Here is a 17,500-nt window from a genome sequence, read left to right as displayed (position 1 = left end):
TCTGACACAATGTTTGAGATCTGTTCTCCAGATCACATTATGGATCCGTAAAATAAAAATATAAAAATGAAAATGAAAAATCAGATTGAGTAAATCTCAAATATAAAACCAGTTTTACTCGTTTATATTTTTCCTATGTAAAACCTGATTTGTCACATTAAAAAATAAAAAAGGCAATGTCAATACTGTAAGGTAATTAAAGAATGCCCCGTGATAAGCGTAAGTTTATCCTATGATTAATTCTAAACTTAATCGTTAGAAGAAAATATCTACATATTTGTTGAAGCCTCCTGGTCAAACATCTATTTTTCTATGTTTTAATTTGAGTTCCAGTCCACCACTAAACAGTTTTCTAGCAGCTGATTTCAGCATTTGTTTTACTTTTTCAAAATCAACAATCTTATCTGTTAGCACAACATTTTTTTTTTGTTTATTTATAGTTTTTGTTAATAAACAGGATACACTTTTAAAGTATACAACCTGTATATGTTCCATAAATAGCAAGATCAGAATGTTAAGATAAAGGACTGCTCGGGAGTTGCAGAGCACTGCTGGTCCCAAACAGACACAGCTGATGTCCCAATCAGGAGCAGTAGTTGCACTACCCAGCTGTGCCGCTACTGCTGTTCATTGGTTGACTATCAGTTTCTGCTCAGCAACAGCAGTGCTGTGTGGCACCCAAATGGAACTTAAACTATGTATTTTTACCCTTTTGTAGGGGTTAAACCCATAGCAATGCAGGGTCGCTAGTGTTAAAATAACATGCTCTAATAAATAGGACATGTCATTTTTCCGCTATAATGGTCCCTTAAGTGTTTTGAAGATTGTTTTTATTTAAAAAATGTTTTTTACAATATTAGTCAAAACAATATGAAAGTGCACACGGGTCATGAAATTATATTACTGAATACATTAGTTGTCAATGTTTTACTTTCACTTAGGACAGGAATCATTTGCTACTGAAAAACTGTGAACATCCATGTAAAATAAAAACCCTAAAAGTATTGGATACATTTGGTTCTGTTAGGTTTTCAGGTATTTTTTTTTATTTATACATAGCTATCAGCCATCAACTGCTTAGGTACAGAAGGGGAGCGTGCCTGCTATGTGACTTTAAAACAGTTATAAACCATTGATTTTTTTATAACATCATTTTGGAAATAATTAAAGGCAACATTTTATTATGGCAATAGACTGTCCCTTTAAACGAGCAAAGGAATAGCTAACATTAGCATTGTGTCCTGCAGCACAGGTCATCATTAGCAACATTACAGATCTTCCAACTGTTAGCAAACATCTCTCAAGAGAACCTGCAGTCAGTATTTATCCCTAACTCTTCTCTACCTCTTAGGTGGAGAATTTCAATCTCCTTGACAGCTGCTGCCCACGTGTGATTGGCTGTGCGAGGGCAGGGGCGGTGTTGCACAAGTGAGCAAAATAGGGCTCTTTTGCAATGCTGAATAACGGGGCGATCTGCAGCGGACAGGGGCACATATGTACGCCCCTATCCGCAGACGCTTGATAAATCAAGCCCTTAATGGGCCGTGCCCCTGAGTCAACTCAAGACATTGTGCTGCCTGGGTCCAAGAATCAAATGAAGCCCACAACACTCCTCCCCCATCGAGTTTAAAACCAATTAGAGTCAGTTGTCTCAAAGACTAAAGTTCATCAGATTGATATTTGACATAAGGATGTGCTTATCGATCCCATATGACAAAAAAAACTATTACCCAAAATATGCCGCCCCTTTCATATGCTGCCTGGGTACCATATTAGTCCAGTTATAGAGTCAGCACTGATGTGCTCCAATATGCACATGTGATAATGTAAAAGGGCAGCCATTATTAATCGGTCATTTTTTTATTTTCCATGTACATTTTTTTTGTGAAGGTGTTTGAAATCTACCATATTGTAGTTTTCTCTTTGTTTTTGTGTGTTTAACTAGATATTGCTGTTATATCATTTTTTTATTATTTTTTTTTACAAGTTTATCTGGTGGTTTCACTTACTGATTTGAATAGTTTTGAAATTGATAAAAAAAAAGCTACTATACAATTTTCTTGGAATGGGGGGGGTCAATTTGTCCAAACAACCAGGACCCATGGGAAACCACTGAGAGTATTGCTAGCAATGGTGTTAAAACATCTGCATAAACAATGAATATTCACGACCAAGCTGTAGATATTAATCACAATATTTTACCTTCAGATTATTTTTTATTCATGCACAAATATATGTGAAGCTAAACACTGTAGTATAGCAAAATGTGTTCCATGTTCAAAAAAACATTATCCACATATTATCCACATAAAAAAAGCGCATTACACTTATTACACATATCCACATAAAAAGCGCATTACACTTATTACACATATCCACATAAAAAAGCATATTACACTTATTACACATAGCCACATAAAAAAGCATATTACACTTATTACACATAGCTACATAAAAAAGCATATTACACTTATTACACATAGCTACATAAAAAAGCACATTACACTTATTACACATAGCCACATAAAAAGCATATTACACTTATTACACATAGCCACATAAAAAAGCATATTACACTTATTACACATAGCCACATAAAAAAGCATATTACACTTATTACACATAGCCACATAAAAAAGCACATTACACTTATTACACATAGCTACATAAAAAAGCACATTACACTTATTACACATAGCCACATAAAAAGCATATTACACTTATTACACATAGCCACATAAAAAGCGCATTACACTTATTACACATAGCCACATAAAAAGCATATTACACTTATTACACATAGCCACATAAAAAAAGCATATTACACTTATTACACACATCCACAGAAAAAAACATATTACACTTATTACACATAGCCACATAAAAAGCATATTACACTTATTACACATAGCCACATAAAAAAGCATATTACACTTATTACACATAGCCACATAAAAAAGCATATTACACTTATTACACATAGCCACATAAAAAGCATATTATACTTATTACACATAGCCACATAAAAAAGTGCATTACACTTATTACACATATCCACATAAAAAAGCGCATTGCACTTATTACACATAGCCACATAAAAAGCATATTACACTTATTACACATAGCCACATAAAAAGCATATTATACTTATTACACATAGCCACATAAAAAAGCATATTACACTTATTACACATAGCCACATAAAAAATCAGATGACACTTATTACACATATCCACATAAAAAAAGCATATTACACTTATTTCACATAGCCACATAAAAAGCATATTACACTTATTACACATAGCCACATAAAAAAGCATATTACACTTATTACACATAGCCACATAAAAAGCATATTACACTTATTACACATAGCCACATAAAAAGCATATTACACTTATTACACATAGCCACATAAAAAAGCATATTACACTTATTACACATAGCCACATAAAAAAGCATATTACACTTATTACACATAGCCACATAAAAAAGCATATTACACTTATTACACATAGCCACATAAAAAGCAAATTATACTTATTACACATAGCCACATAAAAAACAGAATTTATGCTTACCTGATAAATTACTTTCTCCAACGGTGTGTCCGGTCCACGGCGTCATCCATTACTTGTGGGAAATATTCTCCCCCACAGGGAAAGGCAAGGAGAGCACACAGCAAGAGCTGTCCATATAGCTCCCCCTCTGGCTCCGCCCCCCAGTCATTCGACCGACGGTTAGGAGAAAAAGGAGAAACTATAGGGTGCCGTGGTGACTGTAGTGTATAAAGAAAATTTTTTCAACCTGATTAAAAAACCAGGGCGGGCCGTGGACCGGACACACAGTTGGAGAAAGTAATTTATCAGGTAAGCATAAATTCTGTTTTCTCCAACATTGGTGTGTCCGGTCCACGGCGTCATCCATTACTTGTGGGAACCAATACCAAATCTTTAGGACACGGATGAAGGGAGGGAGCAAATCAGGTTACCTAAACGGAAGGCACCACGGCTTGCAAAACCTTTCTCCCAAAAATAGCCTCCGAAGAAGCAAAAGTATCAAATTTGTAGAATTTGGCAAAAGTGTGCAGAGAAGACCAAGTCGCTGCCTTACATATCTGGTCAACAGAAGCCTCGTTCTTGTAGGCCCATGTGGAAGCCACAGCCCTAGTAGAGTGAGCTGTGATACGGTCAGGAGGCTGCCGTCCGGCAGTCTCATAAGCCAAGCGGATAATGCTTTTCAGCCAGAAAGAGAGAGGTAGTAGTAGCTTTTTGACCTCTCCTCTTACCAGAGTAAACGACAAACAAAGATGAGGTTTGTCTAAAATCTTTTGTTGCTTCTAAATAGAACTTTAAAGCACGAACAACATCTAAATTGTGTAATAAACGTTCCTTCTTTGAAACTGGATTCGGACACAAAGAAGGAACAACTATTTCCTGGTTGATGTTCTTGTTGGAAACAACTTTTGGAAGAAAACCAGGCTTAGTACGCAAAACAACCTTATCTGAATGAAAAACCAGATATGGTGGATTACACTGCAAAGCAGATAATTCAGAAACTCTTCTAGCAGAAGAAATAGCAACCAAAAACAGAACTTTCCAAGATAATAACTTAATATCTATGGAATGTAAAGGTTCAAACGGAACCCCTTGAAGAACTGAAAGAACTAAATTTAGACTCCAAGGAGGAGTCATGGGTCTGTAAACAGGCTTGATTCTAACCAAAGCCTGAACAAAAGCTTGTACATCTGGCAAAGCTGCCAGTCGTTTGTGCAACAAGACGGATAATGCAGAAATCTGTCCTTTTAGAGAACTAGCTGACAATCCTTTATCCAAACCTTCTTGGAGAAAGGAGAGAATCTTTGGAATTTTAATCTTACTCCAGGAGAATCCTTTGGATTCACACCAACAGATATATCTTTTCCATATTTTATGGTAAATCTTTCTAGTCACAGGTTTTCTGGCTTGGACCAGAGTATCTATCACAGAATTTGAAAACCCACGCTTGGATAAAATCAAGCGTTCAATTTCCAAGCAGTCAGCTGCAGAGAAACTAGATTTAGATGTTCGAATGGACCTTGTACTAGAAGATCCTGTCTCAAAGGTAGCTTCCATGGTGGAGCCGATGACATATTCACCAGGTCTGCATACCAAGTCCTGCGTGGCCACGCAGGAGCTATCAGAATCACGAGGCCTTCTCCTGTTTGATCCTGGCTATGAGCCTGGGAAGGAGAGGAAACGGTGGAAACACATATGCTAGGTTGAACGACCAAGGCGCCACTAATGCATCCACTAGAGAGTCGCCTTGGGATCCCTGGATCTGGACCCGTAGCAAGGAATCTTGAAGTTCTGACGGGACGCCATTAGATCCATGTCTGGAATGCCCCATAATTGGGTTAACTGAGCAAAGACCTCCGGATGGAGTTCCCACTCCCCCGGATGGAAAGTCTGACGACTCAAATAGTCCGCCTCCCAGTTGTCTACTCCTGGGATGTGAATAGCAGATAGATGGCAGGAGTGATTCTCTGCCCATTGGATGATCTTGGTTACTTCCTTCATCGCTAGGGAACTCTTTGTTCCCCCCTGATGATTGATGTACGCAACAGTCGTTATGTTGTCCGACTGAAATCTTATGAACCTGGCTTCCGCTAGCTGAGGCCAAGCCAGGAGCGCATTGAATATAGCTCTTAGTTCCAAAATGTTTATCGGGAGAAGCGACTCTTCCCGCGACCATAGGCCCTGAGCTTTCAGGGAGTCCCAGACCGCGCCCCACCCCAAGAGGCTGGCGTCGGTCGTGACGATGACCCACTCCGGTCTGCGGAAACTCATTCCCTGAGACAGGTGATCCTGGGTCAACCACCAGAGAAGTGAGTCCCTGGTTACCTGGTCTACTTGAATTTGGGGAGACAAGTCTGTATAGTCCCCATTCCACTGATTGAGCATGCATAGCTGTAATGGTCTTAGATGAATTCGAGCAAAAGGAACCACATCCATTGCTGCGACCATTAGTCCTATTACTTCCATGCATTGAGCTATGGAGGGTTGAGGAATAGAATGAAGAACTCGACAAGCTTTTAGAAGCTTTGCCTTTCTGACTTCTGTGAGAAAGATCTTCATTTCCACAGAATCTATTATTGTTCCCAGAAAAGGAACCCTTGTGGACGGTGACAGTGAACTTTTTTCTATGTTCACCTTCCACCCATGAGATCTGAGAAAGGCCAACACAATGTCTGTATGAGCCCTCGCTTTGGAAAGGGACGACGCTTGGATTAAGATGTCGTCTAGATAAGGTGCTACAGCGATGCCCCTCGGCCTTAGGACCGCTAGAAGGGACCCTAGCACCTTTGTGAAAATTCTGGGAGCGGTGGCTAAACCGAATGGAAGAGCCACAAACTGGTAATGTTTGTCCAGAAAGGCGAACCTCAGGAACTGATGATGAGATTTGTGGATTGGGATATGCAGATACGCATCCTTTAGATCCACGGTAGTCAAAAATTGACCCTGCTGGATTGTCGGTAAGATTGTCCGAATGGTTTCCATCTTGAAGGATGGAACTCTGAGGAACTTGTTTAATATCTTTAAATCCAGAATTGGCCTGAAAGTTCCCTCTTTTTTGGGAACCACAAACAGGTTTGAGTAAAAACCTAGACCTTGTTCCCCGGAGGGGACTGGGTTTATCACTCCCATCTTTGATAGGTCTCTTACACAATGTAAGAATGCCTGTTTCTTTATCTGGTCTGAAGATAAGTGAGACAGGTGGAACCTTCCCTTTGGAGGAAGTCCCTTGAATTCTAACAGGTATCCCTTGGAAACTATCTCTAGTGCCCAGGGATCCAGAACATCTCTTGCCCAAGCCTGAGTGAAGAGAGATAGTCTGCCCCCTACCAGATCCGGTCCCGGATCCGGGGCTACCCCTTCATGCTGTCTTGGTAGCAGCAGCAGGTTTCTTGGTTTGTTTACCCTTGTTCCAGCCTTGCATGGGCTTCCAAGCGGGTTTGGGCTGGGCCGCGTTACCTTCTTGTCTAGCGGCAGTGGAGTTATTAGCCGGTCCGTTCCTGAAATTGCGAAAGGAACGAAAATTAGACTTGTTCTTAGCCTTAAAAGGCCTATCCTGTGGGAGGGCATGGCCCTTACCCCCAGTGATGTCTGAAATAATTTCCTTCAATTCCGGCCCAAAAAGGGTCTTACCCTTGAAAGGAATATTCAGTAACAGAATTTATGTTTACCTGATAAATTACTTTCTCCAACGGTGTGTCCGGTCCACGGCGTCATCCTTACTTGTGGGATATTCTCTTCCCCAACAGGAAATGGCAAAGAGCCCAGCAAAGCTGGTCACATGATCCCTCCTAGGCTCCGCCTACCCCAGTCATTCGACCGACGTTAAGGAGGAATATTTGCATAGGAGAAACCATATGATACCGTGGTGACTGTAGTTAAAGAAAATAAATTATCAGACCTGATTAAAAAACCAGGGCGGGCCGTGGACCGGACACACCGTTGGAGAAAGTAATTTATCAGGTAAACATAAATTCTGTTTTCTCCAACATAGGTGTGTCCGGTCCACGGCGTCATCCTTACTTGTGGGAACCAATACCAAAGCTTTAGGACACGGATGAAGGGAGGGAGCAAATCAGGTCACCTAAATGGAAGGCACCACGGCTTGCAAAACCTTTCTCCCAAAAACAGCCTCAGAAGAAGCAAAAGTATCAAACTTGTAAAATTTGGTAAAAGTGTGCAGTGAAGACCAAGTCGCTGCCCTACATATCTGATCAACAGAAGCCTCGTTCTTGAAGGCCCATGTGGAAGCCACAGCCCTAGTGGAATGAGCTGTGATTCTTTCAGGAGGCTGCCGTCCGGCAGTCTCGTAAGCCAATCTGATGATGCTTTTAATCCAAAAAGAGAGAGAGGTAGAAGTTGCTTTTTGACCTCTCCTTTTACCAGAATAAACAACAAACAAGGAAGATGTTTGTCTAAAATCCTTTGTAGCATCTAAATAGAATTTTAGAGCGCGAACAACATCCAAATTGTGCAACAAACGCTCCTTCTTCGAAACAGGTTTCGGACACAAAGAAGGCACGACTATCTCCTGGTTAATGTTTTTGTTAGAAACAACTTTCGGAAGAAAACCAGGTTTAGTACGTAAAACCACCTTATCTGCATGGAACACCAGATAAGGAGGAGAACACTGCAGAGCAGATAATTCTGAAACTCTTCTAGCAGAAGAAATTGCAACCAAAAACAAAACTTTCCAAGATAATAACTTAATATCAACGGAATGTAAGGGTTCAAACGGAACCCCCTGAAGAACTGAAAGAACTAAGTTGAGACTCCAAGGAGGAGTCAAAGGTTTGTAAACAGGCTTGATTCTAACCAGAGCCTGAACAAAGGCTTGAACATCTGGCACAGCTGCCAGCTTTTTGTGAAGTAACACAGACAAGGCAGAAATCTGTCCCTTCAAGGAACTTGCAGATAACCCTTTCTCCAATCCTTCTTGGAGAAAAGATAGAATCTTAGGAATCTTTACCTTGTCCCAGGGGAATCCTTTAGATTCACACCAACAGATATATTTTTTCCATATTTTGTGGTAAATTTTTCTAGTTACAGGCTTTCTGGCCTGAACAAGAGTATCAATAACAGAATCTGAGAACCCTCGTTTTGATAAAATCAAGCGTTCAATCTCCAAGCAGTCAGCTGGAGTGAGACCAGATTCGGATGTACGAACGGACCTTGAACAAGAAGGTCTCGTCTCAAAGGTAGCCTCCATGGTGGAGCCGATGACATATTCACCAGATCTGCATACCAAGTCCTGCGTGGCCACGCAGGAGCTATCAAGATCACCGACGCCCTCTCCTGATGGATCCTGGCTACCAGCCTGGGGATGAGAGGAAACGGCGGGAATACATAAGCTAGTTGGAAGGTCCAAGGTGCTACTAGTGCATCTACTAGAGTCGCCTTGGGATCCCTGGATCTGGACCCGTAGCAGGGAACCTTGAAGTTCTGACGAGAGGCCATCAGATCCATGTCTGGAATGCCCCACAGTTGAGTGATTTGGGCAAAGATTTCCGGATGGAGTTCCCACTCCCCCGGATGCAATGTCTGACGACTCAGAAAATCCGCTTCCCAATTTTCCACTCCTGGGATGTGGATTGCAGACAGGTGGCAGGAGCGAGTCTCCGCCCACTGAATGATTTTGGTCACTTCTTCCATCGCCAGGGAACTCCTTGTTCCCCCCTGATGGTTGATGTACGCAACAGTCGTCATGTTGTCTGATTGAAACCGTATGAACTTGGCCTTCGCTAGCTGAGGCCAAGCCTTGAGAGCATTGAATATCGCTCTCAGTTCCAGAATATTTATCGGTAGAAGAGATTCTTCCCGAGACCAAAGACCCTGAGCTTTCAGGGATCCCCAGACCGCGCCCCAGCCCATCAGACTGGCGTCGGTCGTGACAATGACCCACTCTGGTCTGCGGAAGGTCATCCCTTGTGACAGGTTGTCCAGGGACAGCCACCAGCGGAGTGAGTCTCTGGTCCTCTGATTTACTTGTATCTTCGGAGACAAGTCTGTATAGTCCCCATTCCACTGACTGAGCATGCACAGTTGTAATGGTCTTAGATGAATGCGCGCAAAAGGAACTATGTCCATTGCCGCTACCATCAAACCTATTACTTCCATGCACTGCGCTATGGAAGGAAGAGGAACGGAAAGAAGTGTCCGACAAGAGTTTAGAAGTTTTGATTTTCTGGCCTCTGTCAGAAAAATCCTCATTTCTAAGGAGTCTATTATTGTTCCCAAGAAGGGAACCCTTGTCGACGGAGATAGAGAACTCTTTTCCACGTTCACTTTCCATCCGTGAGATCTGAGAAAGGTCAGGACTATGTCCGTGTGAGCCTTTGCTTGAGGAAGGGACGACGCTTGAATCAGAATGTCGTCCAAGTAAGGTACTACTGCAATGCCCCTTGGTCTTAGCACCGCTAGAAGGGACCCTAGTACCTTTGTGAAAATCCTTGGAGCAGTGGCTAATCCGAAAGGAAGCGCCACGAACTGGTAATGCTTGTCCAGGAATGCGAACCTTAGGAACCGATGATGTTCCTTGTGGATAGGAATATGTAGATACGCATCCTTTAAATCCACCGTGGTCATGAATTGACCTTCCTGGATGGAAGGAAGAATTGTTCGAATGGTTTCCATCTTGAACGATGGAACCTTGAGAAACTTGTTTAAGATCTTGAGATCTAAGATTGGTCTGAACGTTCCCTCTTTTTTGGGAACTATGAACAGATTGGAGTAGAACCCCATCCCTTGTTCTCCTAATGGAACAGGATGAATTACTCCCATTTTTAGCAGGTCTTCTACACAATGTAAGAATGCCTGTCTTTTTATGTGGTCTGAAGACAATTGAGACCTGTGGAACTTCCCCCTTGGGGGAAGTCCCTTGAATTCCAGAAGATAACCTTGGGAGACTATTTCTAGTGCCCAAGGATCCAGAACATCTCTTGCCCAAGCCTGAGCGAAGAGAGAGAGTCTGCCCCCCACCAGATCCGGTCCCGGATCGGGGGCCAACATTTCATGTTGTCTTGGTAGCAGTAGCAGGTTTCTTGGCCTGCTTTCCCTTGTTCCAGCCTTGCATTGGTCTCCAGGCTGGCTTGGCTTGAGAAGTATTACCCTCTTGTTTAGAGGACGTAGCACTTGGGGCTGGTCCGTTTCTACGAAAGGGACGAAAATTAGGTTTATTTTTGGCCTTGAAAGACCTATCCTGAGGAAGGGCGTGGCCCTTACCCCCAGTGATATCAGAGATAATCTCTTTCAAGTCAGGGCCAAACAGCGTTTTCCCCTTGAAAGGAATGTTAAGTAGTTTGTTCTTGGAAGACGCATCCGCTGACCAAGATTTCAACCAAAGCGCTCTGCGCGCCACAATAGCAAACCCAGAATTTTTCGCCGCTAACCTAGCCAATTGCAAAGTGGCATCTAGGGTGAAAGAATTAGCCAATTTGAGAGCACGGATTCTGTCCATAATCTCCTCATAAGGAGGAGAATCACTATCGATCGCCTTAACTAGTTCATCGAACCAGAAACACGCGGCTGTAGTGACAGGGACAATGCATGAAATTGGTTGTAGAAGGTAACCTTGCTGAACAAACATCTTTTTAAGCAAACCTTCTAATTTTTTATCCATAGGATCTTTGAAAGCACAACTATCTTCTATGGGTATAGTGGTGCGTTTGTTTAAAGTAGAAACCGCTCCCTCGACCTTGGGGACTGTCTGCCATAAGTCCTTTCTGGGGTCGACCATAGGAAACAATTTTTTAAATATGGGGGGAGGGACGAAAGGTATACCGGGCCTTTCCCATTCTTTATTTACAATGTCCGCCACCCGCTTGGGTATAGGAAAAGCTTCTGGGAGCCCCGGGACCTCTAGGAACTTGTCCATTTTACATAGTTTCTCTGGGATGATCAAATTCTCACAATCATCCAGAGTGGATAATACCTCCTTAAGCAGAGCGCGGAGATGTTCCAACTTAAATTTAAATGTAATCACATCGGGTTAAGCTTGTTGAGAAATTTTCCCTGAATCTGAAATTTCTCCCTCAGACAAAACCTCCCTGGCCCCCTCAGACTGGTGTAGGGGCATTTCAGAACCATTATCATCAGCGTCCTCATGCTCTTCAGTATCTAAAACAGAGCAGTCGCGCTTACGCTGATAAGTGGGCATTTTGGCTAAAATGTTTTTGATAGAATTATCCATTACAGCCGTTAATTGTTGCATAGTAAGGAGTATTGGCGCGCTAGATGTACTAGGGGCCTCCTGAGTGGGCAAGACTCGTGTAGACGAAGGAGGGAATGATGCAGTACCATGCTTACTCCCCTCACTTGAGGAATCATCTTGGGCATCATTTTCAGTGTCACATAAATCACATTTATTTAAATGAGAAGGAACCCTGGCTTCCCCACATTCAGAACACAGTCTATCTGGTAGTTCAGACATGTTAAACAGGCATAAACTTGATAACAAAGTACAAAAAACGTTTTAAAATAAAACCGTTACTGTCACTTTAAATTTTAAACTGAACACACTTTATTACTGCAATTGCGAAAAAGTATGAAGGAATTGTTCAAAATTCACCAAAATTTCACCACAGTGTCTTAAAGCCTTAAAATAACGGAACCGGAGCCGTTTTTAACTTTAACCCCTTTACAGTCCCTGGTATCTGCTTTGCTGAGACCCAACCAAGCCCAAAGGGGAATACGATACCAAATGACGCCTTCAAAAAGTCTTTTCTATGTATCAGAGCTCCTCACACATGCGACTGCATGTCATGCCTCTCAAAAACAAGTGCGCAATACCGGCGCGAAAATGAGGCTCTGCCTATGATTAGGGAAAGCCCCTAAAGAATAAGGTGTCTAAAACAGTGCCTGCCGATATTATTTTATCAAAATACCCAGATTAAATGATTCCTCAAGGCTAAATATGTGTAATATATGAATCGATTTAGCCCAGAAAAAGTCTACAGTCTTAATAAGCCCTTGTGAAGCCCTTATTTACTTTCTGAATAAACATGGCTTACCGGATCCCATAGGGAAAATGACAGCTTCCAGCATTACATCGTCTTGTTAGAATGTGTCATACCTCAAGCAGCAAAAGACTGCTCACTGTTCCCCCAACTGAAGTTAATTCCTCTCAACAGTCCTGTGTGGAACAGCCATGGATTTTAGTAACGGTTGCTAAAATCATTTTCCTCATACAAACAGAAATCTTCATCTCTTTTCTGTTTCAGAGTAAATAGTACATACCAGCACTATTTTAAAATAACAAACTCTTGATTGAATAATAAAAACTACAGTTAAACACTAAAAAACTCTAAGCCATCTCCGTGGAGATGTTGCCTGTACAACGGCAAAGAGAATGACTGGGGTAGGCGGAGCCTAGGAGGGATCATGTGACCAGCTTTGCTGGGCTCTTTGCCATTTCCTGTTGGGGAAGAGAATATCCCACAAGTAAGGATGACGCCGTGGACCGGACACACCTATGTTGGAGAAAACTTAGTCTTGGACGACACATCTGCCGACCAGGATTTTAGCCAAAGCGCCCTCCGCGCTACTATAGCAAAACCTGAGTTTTTCGCCGCCAATTTCGTTATTTGAAAGGCGGCATCCAATATAAAGGAATTAGCTAACTTTAATGCGTGAATTCTGTCCATGACTTCTTCATAGGAAGTCTCTTTCTGGAGCGACCTTTCTAGTTCTTCGAACCAAAAGGACGCCGCTGAAGTGACAGTAATAACACACGTAGTTGGTTGAAGGATGAACCCTTGCTGAACAAAAATCTTTTTAAGCAATCCTTCCAATTTTTTATCCATAGGATCTTTGAAAGCGCAGCTGTCCTCTATAGGAATAGTTGTGCGCTTCGCTAGTGTTGAACCCCAAGGCAGAACATAGAGTGATCTGAGATGTAATCGCAGAAAATGCAGCATGTCTGCAGAAAGAACAGGAACTGTTAGCACTTTAACTTTTTAGTGCTGCTCCACATTACGCTGTTCATTTTAAACAGAGCTGTTCTCTGGCTGCATTGTATATGTTTTCCTTAACACAGTGCACCCAGAGCAAAGTGCTGTTTGAAGACAACAGTCAAATATGCATTAGTGCTGCAAAGCAGCAGTGCATTGATTGTTGTCTGGCTCTGAGATTTTTGCAAGCTAGTTTCCTAGTTTTTCACAGTCTGCAAAGCTGTTTTCCTCTGAATGTAAGATGTTCGTATTAGCAATGCACCTTTTTAATTACTACATTTCTATGTTAGACTAAGAGAAAAGGAAACAAATTAATTCAAGAGACATTTTACAATTACTTTTTTTGTCTGCAGCTAATTTGCAATGCGATTTTCAACTACTGCACTAGATTATACAACTTTAAATATTGCTTTATTCTCCAGTTAACCAACACATTGCAATTGATCTGGTGCTTTAGTGTAACTGACAAATTTACAATTTTATTTTATTTTAAAAATTACCTGCAGAAAAAATTTCACTAAAAATATCTCATCGCAGAAAATGAAAAAAAGTTCTGTCTCTGGGGTGTTGAAACAGCTCCCTCAACCTTCGGGACCGTTTGCCATGCGTCCCTTCTAGGGTCTACTATGGGAAACATTTTTTCAAATATAGGAGGTGGGGCAAAGGGTACACCTGGCTTCTCCCACTCCTTTTCCACTATGTTCGCTACCCTCTTAGGTATTGGAAAAGCGTCATCGTGCACTGGGACCTCTAAAAATTTGTCCAATTTGCACAACTTCTCTGGTACTACCATGGAATCACAGTCATCCAGAGTAGCTAATACCTCCTTAAACAAAGCGCGGAGATGTTGTAGTTTAAACTTAAATGCCACTAGATCAGGTTCTGCCTGTTGAGAAATTTTTCCTGAATCTGAAATTTCACCCTCAGACAGCCCTTCCCTTACAGCCAATTCCGATTGATGCGAGGGTAAAATAGATAAGGCATCGTCAGCGTCTGATTGTTCATCCTTTTTATCTGTATTTAAAACTGAACAATCACGCTTTCTCTGAAAAGCTGGCAGTTTGGATAAAAGATTTGCTATAGAATTATCCACTACTGCTGATAATTGTTGCATAGAAATAAGCACTGGCGCGCTAGGTGTCGCCTGCGCGGGCAAAGCTGGTATAGACACAGAAGGAGAGGATGTAGAGCTATCCCCACTACCTTCATTAGATAAATCATCTTGGGCAACATTATGAAAAATAACAGAGCTGTCCTGATTTTGTTTGGACGCTATGGCGCAATTATCACAAACACTCGAAGGGGGAACCACATTTGTCTCTATACACACAGAACATAGGTTATCTGATGGAACAGACATGTTTAACAGATTTAGGCAGGCCAACAATGCAATAAAAACGATTTTAAACAAAAACGTTACTGTCTCTTTAAATAATAAAATGACACCTTTATTTCTGAATGTTCAAAAAACTATGAAGGCAATATCCGATTTTTCTGAAATGTGTCTTAATGCTTAGAAAGTATTGCACAGCAAATATGGAGACTCTAGCTCTTAAAACAAGCAAACCGGAGCTAATTGTTGGATTTAACCGTTTTTATACACCACAATCCCTGCTACAGCCTTGCTGCAGGTTTTTACCTTCCTTAAGGGTCACCATCCACAGAAAAAAGCCTTTTGGAGTCACTTTCTGAACCACAGGACCCTCTCACATGAATCTGCATGCATTGCCTTGTAAATCAACTGTGCAGCTGAAGCACCAAAATGAGGCTTCCTCCCTCAGCACACTAGAGTGAAGGGGCCTTCCTGACTAGATTTAGGTGTCTAAAACAAGCCAGATCAATAAAAAACGTTCCCCAGTGTATGTGAGCTTATAAAATATTTCAAATGGTATCATATTGTAATAAAAACCAATCGATTTTGCCCATAACAGTGTCTACCAGCATAAAAAACAAAAAGGGGAAGCCTGTTATCTTTTTTGCTGAGGTGAAAGAAAAATGGCTTACCTTTTCCCCTGAGGGGAAATATGACTGTCATCTAGCATTAGCCTGTGTTGTTAGAAGGAGAGCAGTCATACCTGAAGCAGATGAGTCTGCAAACTGTTACCCCCAACTGAAGTTCTCTTGTTTCAACAGTCCTGCGTGATAACAGTAATGGATTTTAGTTACTGTCTGCTAAAATCATAGCCCTCTTAAACAGAAATCTTCATCACTTTTCTGTTATAGAGTAAATAGTACAAGCCAGCACTATTTTAAAATAACAAACTCTTGATAGAAGAATAAAAAAAAACTACAACTAACACCACAAACTCCTCGCCATCCCCGTGGTAGATGCTACTTGTTCAGAGCGGCAAGGAGAATGACTGGGGGGCGGAGCCAGAGGGGGAGCTATATGGACAGCTCTTGCTGTGTGCTCTCCTTGCCTTTCCCTGTGGGGGAGAATATTTCCCACAAGTAATGGATGACGCCGTGGACCGGACACACCAATGTTGGAGAAAAGCGCATTACACTTATTACACATATCCACATAAAAAAGCGCATTACACTTATTACACATAGCCACATAAAAAGCATATTACACTTATTACACATAGCCACATAAAAAAAGCACATTACACTTATTACACATAGCCACATAAAAAGCGCATTACACTTATTACACATAGCCACATAAAAAGCATATTATACTTATTACACATAGCCACATAAAAAAAGCATATTATACTTATTACACATAGCCACATAAAAAAAGCATATTACACTTATTACACATAGCCACATAAAAAATCAGATGACACTTATTACACATATCCACATAAAAAAGCATATTACACTTATTACACATAGCCACATAAAAAGCATATTACACTTATTACACATAGCCACATAAAAAGCATATTATACTTATTATACATATCCACATAAAAAAGCATATTACACTTATTACACATAGCCACATAAAAAAGCACATTACACTTATTACACATAGCCACATAAAAAAGCGCATTACACTTATTACACATATCCACATAAAAAAGCACATTACACTTTTTACACATAGCCACATAAAAAAAGAATTATATAAACATGTTAAATATTTTTGCATGGAAAAGGGTAAAGTTAAAGCTTTTAAAATAGTTTTCATACTAACAGGAAATGCCCTAGGGACATGCATCTCTACTAGTGGACACATTCTTAAAAAGGGACAGTAAACGCAAATGATAAATTTCATGATAATGTATCTTCATATTGGAAGTGTATTAAAGGCACACTAAACCCAACATTGTTTCTTTCACGATAAACATTCCAATTTACGTCTATTGTCTAATTTGCTTCATTCTTTAGATATCCTTTGCTGAAGAAATAGCAATGCACATAAGTGAGCCAATTACACGAGACAGATATGTCCATCTATTAGCTAAATATATAAATTTATAAATACACAATAATGTTCACACCTAAACTATGTGGTATGCCCACTGCTTTTGTGAATGCTTTTCATATCATGATTATTGATGCAAAAAAAAAAAAAAATCTACCTTAAAAAGAACAAATTACATGAAACAAGATAAAGGAAGTGAGAGGTAGACCGAAAACAAAAAAAAACGTATTAACCCCTTACTGACTGGATTTATCTACATCGTAACAAAGTTCTGATGTAAACAAATAAGTAAAAATTGAAATGATCGATGGCATGATTTCAATGATGGGATTGTGTCAGGGGGGAGTACTATGACGCTAGGCACCCCCTCTAGCCTGCGATTCCATTCAGGAAGAGCCTAACGCTTCAGGACAACCAAAAGGCTAGGGCGTTCTATGCCGTCCTAAGTGCGCAAAAGCCCAGTAAAAAGAACATCCTACGGGCAGGAAGGGGTTAATCCAAGCATCCAGAAGTATTTTACAGCTAAAGGTAGTAAAATAAATAATAAATTTATATTGCAAAAAAGGTTATACTTTCAATAATGAAAGATTTTGGGCCAGACTATAAGTGGAACGCAAACG

General features: G+C 40.9%; 1 protein-coding gene across 2 annotated transcripts in view; it reads right to left on the bottom strand.

The window, feature by feature from the left end:
- ACAP1 (ArfGAP with coiled-coil, ankyrin repeat and PH domains 1) overlaps positions 1–17,500 on the bottom strand; it is a 229,932-nt gene that overhangs the window by 107,545 nt on the left and 104,887 nt on the right. The window lies entirely within an intron of this gene.

This window comes from Bombina bombina, chromosome 6 (assembly GCF_027579735.1).
Source record: "Bombina bombina isolate aBomBom1 chromosome 6, aBomBom1.pri, whole genome shotgun sequence".
NCBI lineage: Eukaryota > Metazoa > Chordata > Amphibia > Anura > Bombinatoridae > Bombina > Bombina bombina.
Note: the sequence above shows the minus strand (reverse complement) of the source record. Positions and strands in the feature narration are given on the sequence as shown.